The sequence below is a fragment of the Diplotaxodon limnothrissa genome, linkage group LG23 (genome assembly GCF_057381915.1).
Source record: "Diplotaxodon limnothrissa isolate DT_005_m linkage group LG23, D_limnothrissa_male_GT1.1, whole genome shotgun sequence".
Classification (NCBI taxonomy): domain Eukaryota; kingdom Metazoa; phylum Chordata; class Actinopteri; order Cichliformes; family Cichlidae; genus Diplotaxodon; species Diplotaxodon limnothrissa.
The window spans coordinates 46597813-46608302 of NC_140617.1; the positions used below are offsets into that span (position 1 = coordinate 46597813).

The 10490-nt window shown below is 44.0% G+C and overlaps 1 protein-coding gene across 1 annotated transcript in view; it reads left to right on the top strand.

Moving 5' to 3' along the window:
* Positions 1 to 10490, top strand: part of LOC146608843 (NACHT, LRR and PYD domains-containing protein 3-like) — a 237958-nt gene that overhangs the window by 114267 nt on the left and 113201 nt on the right. The window lies entirely within an intron of this gene.

The window sequence follows — 10490 nt, forward strand, 5'->3', positions numbered from 1 at the left end:
CCAGTGGCGGACCCCCTCAGACATCGGTGCGTTGGTGGTTCTTTGTGTCCGGGGATGGGCGTCCAGGTACACACCGGCTCACTCCTTGGCGGCCGCTTATCGGGGCCTGGAGCCTGGGGCTCGCTCGGGCCACTTCGGAGGTGGGGTGCCCCCGGCCTCTCGGCCTGGGGCTCGGTCACTCAGGCGCAGCTGGCTGCCGGCGGAGCTCACGGGCGCGTCACTGCAACTCCCCCTGGCTTCTGCTCCGCGGCTGCTGAGTGAGCCCTCATCTGGGACTCTCCTCAGCTCTTTCCGGGACAGTGGCGCAGCTGCCCCTCTGTTGGTCTTCCTTGGTCTCTTGTGTTCTGGGGGCCTCTGGATGTCTGGAGTTTTGATCTCCTCCACACCTGCTTCACGCCCTGGAGGACGGGGCTGTGGCCCCCCCCCACACCCTCTAGCAGATCATTACATGAAGGAACCTTTTAAAAAAACAAAAAACAAGCGCGTCCATGCTCACAGGTGTACACACGGGTGATCACACCCACAAACTACACCCTTTTTGGCTCCTACCTCAAAGCACACTGTGTTCTGTTGATCTTATGTGCTGCACAATAATGTTTAATATTTAGTATTTACTGTCATATTCCCATATATCATTGTGATGCTGTTTATTCTATTACTCTTGTTCTCTTCTGCTTGCTTTCTTTTTTCTTTCTCAGCAGGTGATCCAGGTGATTGATATATGCATTTTTTTTCTCTGCCCGTTCTGTTGGTTTTTGTCTTTTGCCCTTCTCCCCCGTCCCTCTTCTCAGCTGTTTCTCTTTCCCTCTTTCTTTCTCCCCTTCTTTCCCCCAGTCAAGTCTGTCCCGTATTCAGTAAGTGAAAATAAAATAAACAATAAAAGGTGAATCAAATGGACCATTACGGCAAGGCTGGGATGGTCAGTTTGGTAAAGTAAATCCATTGGGCATCTTTCTTTGCCTTTAGACAACAATTCTGATGGCAAAAGAGCCAAACGGGACACGCCAAAAAAAAAAGAAAAAAAAGAAAAAAAACAAACAAACAAACAAAAAAAACCATTTATTAGGTTGAAAGACACGAACACAAAACAAGGCCCAGCAAACAGGGGCGGAAACTAAAACTAAAACCTATCCTGGGAATAACTCGGTATGACTATGACAACTATGACAAGAAAAACATGAACATGAATCCGAGGAGGTGCATGCGAGAAACTCTGATGAAAAAACATGAACATGAACATGGACCTAAACAGAATCAGGAGATAACCTGAAACCCGGAATAACGTGAACGGAGGAAAACGCACCAACACTGCCCAGAGGAAGACAGCGGACTTAAATACACAGAAGAGAAAGGAGGGAAGTGGAAACACAGCTGACACAAATGAACCTGACACCACAGGGGAAGCAAAATGAAACACACTGAACATGGAAACACAACCCTTTCATAATAAAAGACGAAACAAGGAGAGACGTGGACGTGTGATGGGCTGAGTTGCCAAATGGCTGGTAGGCTTTTAGCTAGGCTTTAGCTTCAGCCAAGTGGAAGCTAAATTGGCTAGTCATTCATATGTAAATTAGGTTGTTACCTGAGAATTCTGGAGGGGAGTGGGGGTGTGTGAATGATTGCTGATTTCTAACTGCCAACTGCCTCTTTGTTTGTCTGGGGGGGAGCTGCTAAAAGCGGTGAACTTCCTTTTGTGTTCGTCTTGATGCATTCTCAATCATCCAGGAAATTAAATCTCCAAAAGTCACCAACTTGGAGTGGTTAGTTTCCTGAGCCACAAGGAAACTTGTGTTTCAGTTTGCCATCTTAGGGAGAAGGAGGATCATCACAGTTTTGGTGGTTGTATGAACTTAGAATGCATAAACTAATAATTTGTTTTAATTAAAAAACTTTCTCTCTGTCATTTCCTGAGTGTTTCAAAATAAAAGTCCTCTCTTTCATGTTTTGAATGTGAGGCTGTTCCTGTGATGCCTTCAAATCTGTTTCAGTCTGCAGATTTTTACATTTCAGACCCAAAGTGACTCAAACATTTACTTAAAAGAGGTTTTTGTTCGTCTGGGTTTTCCTGCTCAGCAGCTCTAAACAGGCAAAAGCAGAAACACACGAACAGAAAGAAACAGGAAAATATGTGTTTCTGTGAACAATGCAGCAGCAAAATGAAAGACCAGGATTTATTTTTAATGACTGACCAGTGTTGGGTAAGTTACTTTAAATTAGTAACTTAGTTACATTACTAGTTACTTCTATCAAAAGTAACTCAGTTACTTCAAGTTACTCGTTACTTTCAAAGTAACTAGTTACTAGGGAAAGTAACTTTGGTTTTACTCAGAATTCTCTTGTTAATGTGTTGCTTCCATAACTTTGCCAGTCTTCTAGCTTGCTTACCTGCCACAAGTGCACTGTGCCACCTACCAATAGAAAGGAAAAGATAATGTGCATATTTCCACGAGAGAAATCCCACGCCTGGACCGCCGTTGACCGCCACCATGATTCTAGCCTACGTCACAGCATCATGTGCGCCTTTTACATCCAACACAAGAACTGCAGTCGTGGTGCTGTCGATTGTACTCAGAACTCGGAAATTCTGCCTTCTGAATAGGAAGATGGAGGTAACACCAGACTGCAGATGAGCTGCATACAGAGCTGGACTGGGACAAAAAAATCAGCCTGGGCATTTTGACTAGAGACCGGCCCACCATTATAGCAAAAATCCTAAAGCCTTTGAATGAAAACAAACGCTGTTGTGACAGTGATGCTCACTGTCTTGATGGTGTATATGCATCAATCTATCAATCGTTTGTTGTAAGATTCAGATAATTATTTTTTAAAAGCGAGACATTTTAAACGATAATAAGAAAGAAAAGTATTTCCTTGTGCCCCCCTCTCCCTGTTAATGCCCTACCTGGCCCCCCTGGCAAAACTTTGCTAGAGCTGCCCCTGCACAGTTACCAGCTGTCAGCTACCTAAAAAAGGATCCTGGTGTTATTTGTCTCTCAGAAACAGTTCATAACTTCCCTTCAACTCATTCATGTCACCTAAAAGGTAAACCTGTTTCTCCATCACAGCTCTGATGATTCAGTAAGGACATCTCCTGGTTTCATCTTCATGTTTCCCTCTCACCAGATAACCAAACCGACATCATGACCAGCAGCTTTTTTGCAGCTGTGGCTCCAGCAAACATCAGCTGATACTAGAAATTAATATTAAATAAATTCTAACAACAGCTGATCAAGCTTAAACGTGCTGCTGTTGTTTAACGTGAACTCCGCTGGTTTCCTCTTTCTGATGCAAAGTGGGAGATAAACAAACAAGAGAGACGATCAGCTGATCATTGATCAGTTTTCATGATTGAAGTAGAAACGGGAGAGGGAGGGGGGAGAATGAAAGAAGAAGAGGCAGCTGTGCAGCAAAGACACAGAATAACTCCAGCTTTGTGCCTTTTTCATTGTAGCTGAATTACGGGACTAACTGTTCCTTTTCACCTCAATAAGAAATGCGTAATATTTTCTCTGAATACCAGATGAGACGGTTGGCAATTCTAATAACTTATGAACAAAATAAAGTTCAACATCATTAACTTCATAGCACCCACCCAGCTGTATAGAAACTCTGTCATGCTAGCTAGCACGCAGTAGGAAAAAGTCAGAATAACAAAAATAAACTCCACCTAAACTTGGTTTATATCTGACCCAGAGAGACTGCAGGTCATAACTTCTTACCTGAAGTTCAGTTCACACTTGGACCGGCGGCCGCCTCGGGTCTCTTTTCCTTCTGCATCCCCCTTTCCCTCCTCCACCTGCTGGCTTCCACCACTTGCTAATGTTACTGAATCTGTGGAAGCTCCGCGACAGCCACCACACGAAGTAACGAATAACGAGCCTATCTAAATCCCAGTAACGACTAACGCGTTCCTGATTTTAGCATAATAACTAGTTACCGTGCTCGTTACCACAATAATAACGTAGTTACTGTAACACGTTACTTAATAACGCGTTAGTCCCAACACTGTGATTGACAAAAACATTAAATGATCATGTTTATTTTCACATCAATGTTCCATCGGTCCTTCTTTTAGAATAAGTTTAGAAATGAAAAATACTAATAACACACCAGGAAAAAGCCAACAGCACGAGTCCTGAAAGGCTTAAAGAGAAAATAAACGCACAAAGAATGAAACAAAAAGGCACAAAACCTCAAAACAAGAGTGAATTAAATCTGACCGACACACAAAGATGCTAAAAGCCCCAAACATGACCCTGCAGAGGTGAAGGTCACAGTCAGAATCAGCGCCAGAGAACCGCACAAGGACGGCCTCATTGGTCACGGCTGAGTTCATTATGTGATGGTAACAAGCTGATTATTACAGAACAGGAAACACACGTCTGCTCATCAAACACCAGCTGCTGCTGCTTTTATCAGTCTGACAACAAAACCTCACAAGAAAGAAGTTTTTGTGAGTTTGCAGCGTTCCTCTAAACTGAAAACTAAAACAGACTGAAAATGGGAACACGCACCCACACTCGAGAGTCAGGCAGCTTAAATGTGTTTGTCTTCATCTGTAGTTACGTTTCATTGGCTGGAAATGTGCTAACTGGAATCCTTCATGAGTCCAGATGAACAAAAACAAGTGTTTACTGCTCCACGCTGCACGAATCTGAATCAAAATCACTCAGACGCGCCCACGTAGGCATTCCACTAAAACCATGTGACCACCTTCACCTTTAAACCTGTCGTGAATATAATTTTAGACTCTTCACTTTATTTTGAAAGAACAGATTTGCAGGAAGTGCGGCTGCTGCAGAAACTCTTCACTTTTCACTGGCTTTAATCTTGAAGGTTTCTCCAGATGTGGAACTTTCATGCTAAACATTCAACATCTGACGACCGTCTCCGTGTAAAACACTGACAAACTCAAACTTTATACGGTAACTGACAGATTTATTCCTCCATTTTCAGGCATTTCACAATGAACTTGGATTAGTTTGATGATTTTATTCACGTTGGTGAATAAAACCAGCCAAGAGGCTGATTCCTGCAGAGGAGGAGGCAGAGTGGAGGAATCTGCAGGTTCTGTCTCTAACACACAACCAGAGCTTCAATCATAACGAGCACATAATAAAACCATGATCCCCCTGATCGACTCTTTTAGCCTGTTTCCTCTGGATCGAACAGGATCTAACAAACCCCAGCTTCTGCTGGGACACTGGTCAGCATGGGAGGAAAAAGATGGCTGCCGTGTTGCCGTTTCCTGTCTTACACCAGCATTATACTTCCTGTATCTGTGGGTCTGAGTTTTTAATCAGAGGATGAACTTAAAGCTTTCAGTCTGCTCTACAACCCACCACCTATCCACACGTCTGCTAAGTGGACTGGAAATCAGTAAAACTTCTACCAGACTTTAGTAAATATTGCATTAAGATGAGCAGACAGATTTTAATCTCAGCATCGTGCACACAGATTTTTCAGGACACTGGAAGAGTTCCTGCCGTGGATTTAGATGTTAGTGTTGTGTGGATGATCCCATTCTGTGATCTTTGTGTTACTAACACTGATGACACCACCGTTATTGGACTCATCTCGGACGGGGATGAGTCTGCCTACAGGAGGGAGGTTGAACGTCTGGTGTCCTGGTGCAGCCACAACAACCTGGTGCTGAATGCCCAGAAGACAGTGGAGATTATTGTGGACTTCAGGACGCACACAGCTCCACTCCCCCCCATCATCCTGTCTGACACCCCCATCACCTCTGTGGACTCATTCCGCTTCCTGGGTACCACCATCACCCAGGACCTGAAGTGGGAGCCCACCATCACCTCCGTCATTAAGAAAGCCCAGCAGAGGATGTACTTCCTGAGGCAGCTGAAGAAATTCAACCTGCCAACACGGACGATGATGCAATTCTACACTGCAATCATCGAGTCCATCCTCACCTCCTCCATCACCGTGTGGTACGCTGGAGCCACTATCAGGGACAAACAGAGACTGCAGCGTGTTGTGCGCTCTGCTGAGAAGGTGATTGGCTGCAGACTCCCATCTCTGCAGGACCTGTACACCTCCAGGACACTGGGGCGTGCAGCTCGGATCTCAGCTGACCCTTCTCACCCTGGACACAGTCTGTTTGACCTGCTCCCCTCAGGCAGGAGGCTCCGGTCCATTCGCACCAGAACCTCTCGCCATAAGAACAGTTTCTTCCCCTCTGCTGTTGGACTCATGAACAATAACCGTATGACTGTTCCCACCACTAACACCCTACGCTGTGTTCACTGCATCATTCCATGTTTGGCACTGATCACCACCTGCACTCATGTATATATCATGTATATATCTATCTACTTAGCACTTTTAATTCTTATTCTTATTTTTATTTTCATGTCTATTTAAGCGTAATTTATGGCAGTATGTTTGCACTGAAGCACCGCAGCAATTTCCTAATGTTGTAAACCTGCTCAACATTTGGCAATAAAACCCTTTCTGATTCTGATTCTGATGCTTTTACACTTTAGGACCCTCGAGACCTCTGCTGCTCAGCCGTCCTGATCGCTGCCTCCACTTTAACCAGAGGCTGTAACCTCTGATCATTTCACCTGCACCGGCAGTAAAACTCTTCTCCACAACCAAACGTGCCATAAACCCATCACAGCTTCATCATCAGCTCAGTCTCAGCAACATGCAGACGACCGAGCAGCAGAAACTCTGCAGGGAACGATTGAAGTCTGTTCTTCAGTTTTCCCAGCTCACTGTTTATTGAACATGAGACAGAAAAATAACTTCACCTTTAATGTGAAACTTTTATCGCCTGTGACATGTTTGCAGGAAGTTTTCATGCTGTGATTTAGTGTCACATCCATAAATATCACACAAGGTAAAAACTACAAGTCCCAGCATCCTCTGTGTTTAGGGAGGAGCAGTGAAAGTGAAAGTGTTGATCCTCCGTTCAGAGCAGCAGGAGGAGGAAGGTGGAGCTGAGGCAGGTGAGTGTTAACATGAATATGTTTCTTCTTATGACATAAAATAATTCCACGCTGTTCGTGTCTGTGGGTGAAACGTGAGGCCGGTCGGCTCCTCTGAGCGCTGGTTTCCTGTAAGTAGAGAGGAAGTGAGTTTAGCTGAGAGAGCAGGAGGAGAGTGAGAGCTGTGCTGAGGCAGGTGAGTGTTAACACCGCTCTGACATTACTGTGTCTCTGTGGCGGGAACAACAGGCTCCGTCAGTGGAGGCAAAAATAATCAGACTTTGGTTTTTCAAAGGAAACTACTTTATGTTGGGAGAAGCCGCGCGCTCATTGGATAACGACTTGTCAATCTCAAGTTATTAGCCAATGAGCGCGCAGGTTCACAGTAAGACCCGCCCTTATCACGACGGGTTTTAAAACTAAAATGGCGACAGAAACTCTGTGAGTGGAGTTCACTTTATGAAAGTGCGACGTTTGAGCCACTTCCTGTTCTCAGTCCCGGCGTCCTGATCACCGAGGTTTCTGTTGCTCTGATGTCTGATATTGATTATATCGGTAAACAGGCTGTAGGCAGAAACATCAGGTCTGATCTGAAAATCCCTTCAGAAACAAACTTTAAGAGTTTTATGTCCGTGAGGCTGTAAAACTGTAACGTGTCCTGTGATCCATAAACACTCTGTGATGAATAAGCTGAAGTCATTTTGAGCCTGACAGTAGTTTCCTGTCACAGAGCAGAAGCTGCAGGCAGTTTTTGGCACCTTTATATTTAATTTATTCCAAAATAAATCAATAAAGTTAGAAAAGAACTCTCAGTGACATTAAAAATCTATTTTTAAAGACAGATGTGACCAAGTGCAACAAATATAAGATGAGATGTTTACAGATATTTGAAGTATTGATCATATGTAGAACACAGAGCAGGTCCAATAACAGAGTCATCCTGCTCACAAACAGCAGTTTGGTTTCATGAGCTCACTTCCTGCAGTGATCCTCAGCTTCTCTCCAAAGGAGCCGTAACATGTGGGCTTCTCACCATGATGATGATCCCAAACACACTGAGTTCCTTCATCCACCTGATCATGTACTTATTAAATAATGTGATGGTTTTGGTGTTTTTTAAAGACTTTGAGCCTCTAAAATAACTGGTTTGGACTTTAGGGCCAAAGCTCCAACATTAGAAAGCCGTCAGTGTGATGCTTCCAGTACAACAGCACCTCTGAGTGTGTGTGTTTACCTCTCAGACTAACTCCACCCTGACATCAAGAAGATGGAGGAAGAGGACGGAGCAGCATCTGCAGCATCCAGCTGTGTGTCTGTGAGGAGTGACGGAGTTACACAAACACCTCCACCTTACAGTCATGGACCTGCAGTAACAATGTAAGAACACTACTAACTTTATTAGTCATTTCAACATAACCATGACAGAATCATTGATCTGTGATTGGTTCAAACTGTTTGATCTGAGTTTGCTTTTTATTGACTTGTTTTCTTGCTAAGATCTGAACTCTGTAAGTTTAAGTGAAGTCAGTGCAGCAGAATCAGAGAGAAGAGCTGAGAACAAACTGAGTTCATTCAGAGACAGAAAAACTGGCTGATGATTGGCTGACCTGTCAGCGTTATGAGGCAGACACAATATCACAGAGGGATCAGCTGATCATATGGCTGTCAGAGAGAACTGATCAGTTATTGATGTTTGTGTTTGCAGAGGTCAGAGGTCACAGTCTCCAGTATCCAGCTGTGTGTCTGTGAGGAGTGACTGGTCCAAAGGAATACTTCCTCCAGACTTCAGTCATGAACCTGCAGCAACAATGTTCTTCAATCATGGAGCTCAGCTGACCATGTAAGAGAGCTGCTGACTCAGAGTTCAAAGGTTGTTTCTATAAATGTTCTGCCAGTGACATCATAACTTAACCTAACACTGGTCTGTGTATGAAGTATCATTTAGTGGCAGTTGTTAAAGTTGTATAATGATGATGCTAGTTTGGGGTGTATTTTCCTGCTGATGCAAATGCATCTACTTTGCCCTTTGTCTGGTGCTTTGGACAAAGACGTCCAATGAAACTCAGAACAACACAGTTTGCACCACCAGCAGGCAGAGGAAGTGGCTGACATCCAGAAATCCTACCAGTGGCTGAACAAAGCTGGACTGAAAGACAGCACAGAGGCACTAATCATGGCAGCACAGGAACAAGCTCCGAGCACAAGACCCATAGAGCCCGGGGTCTACATGGCTCTTTTTGGGGGGGTTGTGTTGTATTAATAGTGACTTTGTTTCTTTGGACCTGACCAAAATCTTTTGTTTTTCAGTTCAGTTGCAACATTGACTAACACTAATGCAGGGGTCGGCAACCTGCGGCTCTTTAGTCCTTACAGTGCGGCTCCTCGTGGTTTGGGAAAATAAATTAGAAGTATTTAGCTGAAGTGTATTTTATTTATGTTCTTTTTTAACTTGTAGTTCTAAATTGGAAGATTATTGTGATATTGAAATATAAAAATAAAATTATATTTTTTTATTTTTTCATCGTTCAAATAAGCGTCACACTCGTGGAAGCCGGTGTACCCGCCGAAACGCCGTGCATTTATCGAGACTTTCAGCCCCAGGTAGGCCAATTATGGATCTTCGGATCCACATTATGTCAGCAGCTGTTCTCCACCGTGAACTATGTTAAAAACAAACACCGCTCACGCCTCACAGACGACAGCTTACAGTCCTGTAAAGATGAAAGTGACTTCGTACAGCCCCGACCTGCAGACGCTGTGCGCAGAGGTTCAGGAGCAGAAGTCCCGTTGTAAACATATCACGGCAGACCCGACGATGTTTGCATGAACACGCTTTTCAGCTTCTCTTTATTGACCACTTTTCACACACGGTTGCTGTACGCACACAGCCGGCTGTAGCTTTGCAGCTCACAGCCCGACACACACCAACACAACAGCACAGACGTTAAGGCGGCGAGGCGTGATTGCGGGTGCCACTCAGGTGCGTCCGCCTCGCCGCTGCAGACCACGCCCCGCCACACACATTAACCAGGTAAAATACATATTTAGGCAGAATTTTGCAAATATCTATTTTTCATCTTTCAGCAGCATAGAGCTTTTTTTCCAATTATTTTTTAAAAGTCAGGTCAAGGCTCCAAAAGCACAAAGGAGATATAAGGGTGGCGGCTCACAGCAGCTTTTGTTTGCTACATCATTTTAGTTCAGCTGGGTGTCTTTCCTTTTGTTATATTTCTTTAAGAGTTCAAATGTGTTCATTACATAAATAACATGTAATTTTCTCTGTAGCACTTCATGGATTTCATAAGCAACACACCTTAGTTGTTCACACAAAGCATAAAGGTAAAAAACAGTATATACAGTGTTATCTTCATTCTAGATGTCAAAAAGTATTTGTGGCTCCCAGTGTTTTCTTTTGCGTGGAAACTGGCTCCAAATGGCTCTTTGGGTCCTGAAGGTTGCTGACCCCTGACCTAATGGTATATTTTTTTTAGCTGGATCGTTCTATAAAAACATGAATCAAATCTGAGAAAAGTTTCC